We start from the raw sequence: 1,091 nt of genomic DNA on the forward strand, positions 1-1,091 counted from the left end.
GATTATTTGCTCAGCATACAGGTTGAATAAGTATGGTGAAAAAATACAACCCTATTGCACACCTTTCTTAATTTTAAACCATTCAGTGTTCCCATGTTCTGTTCGAACAACTGCATCTTGGTCCATGTGCAGATTCCTTATGAGCACAATTAAGTATTCGGGAATACTCATACTTCACTATGTTGCCCATAGCTTGCATTGATCCACATAATCGAAAGCCTTTGCATAGTCAGTAAAGCACAGGTAAATACCTTTCTGGGATTCTCTGCTTTCAGCCAAGATCCATCGGACATCAGCAATGATATTGCTCCTTCCTCGCCCTCTTCTGAATCCGGCTTGAATCTCTGGAAGTTCTCTGTCAATGTATGATTGCAGCTGTTTCTGTATTAACTTTAGTAAAACTTTATTCATGTGGGATATCAAAGATATTGTCCAATGATTTCCTCATTCCATTGGGTCACCTCTCTTTGGAATGGACACAAATATGGATCTCTTCCAATTAGTTGGCCATATAGTTGTCTTCCAAATTTCTTGGCAGAGATGAGTGAGTGCCTCCTGTGCCATCTCACTTTCTCGAAAGATTTCAACTTTTATTCCATCAATTCCTGTTGTCTTATTCTTTGCCAATTCCTTAAACGCACCTTGGACTTCCTCCTTCAGTATCATTGGCACTTGATCATATGCTACCTCTTGAAATAGTTGAACATTAATCATTTCCTTTTAGTACAGTGAGTGATTCTGTATATTCCTTCTATCTTCACTTGATGCTTCCTGCATCATTCAATAGTTTGCCCAGACAGTCCTTCAATAACAAAAATTGAGGCTTGAACTTTTTCTTCAGTTCCCCCAGCTTGAGAAATGCTGTGTGTGTTCTTCCTTTTTGATTTTCTTATTCTAGATCTTTGCACATTTTGTTGTAATATTTAGTTTTATCTTCTTGAGCTGATCTTTGAAATTTTCTGTTCAGCTCTTGTATCTTCTCATTTCTTCCATTTGCTTTAGCATCTGTATGCTGGAAAGCAAGTTTCGGTGTCTCTTCTAACATCCATTTCAACCTTTTTCTTCTTTCTTGTCTTCTCAATGACTTTTTG

The sequence above is a fragment of the Chrysochloris asiatica genome, unplaced genomic scaffold (assembly GCF_000296735.1).
Source record: "Chrysochloris asiatica unplaced genomic scaffold, ChrAsi1.0 scaffold00022, whole genome shotgun sequence".
Lineage (NCBI taxonomy): Eukaryota > Metazoa > Chordata > Mammalia > Afrosoricida > Chrysochloridae > Chrysochloris > Chrysochloris asiatica.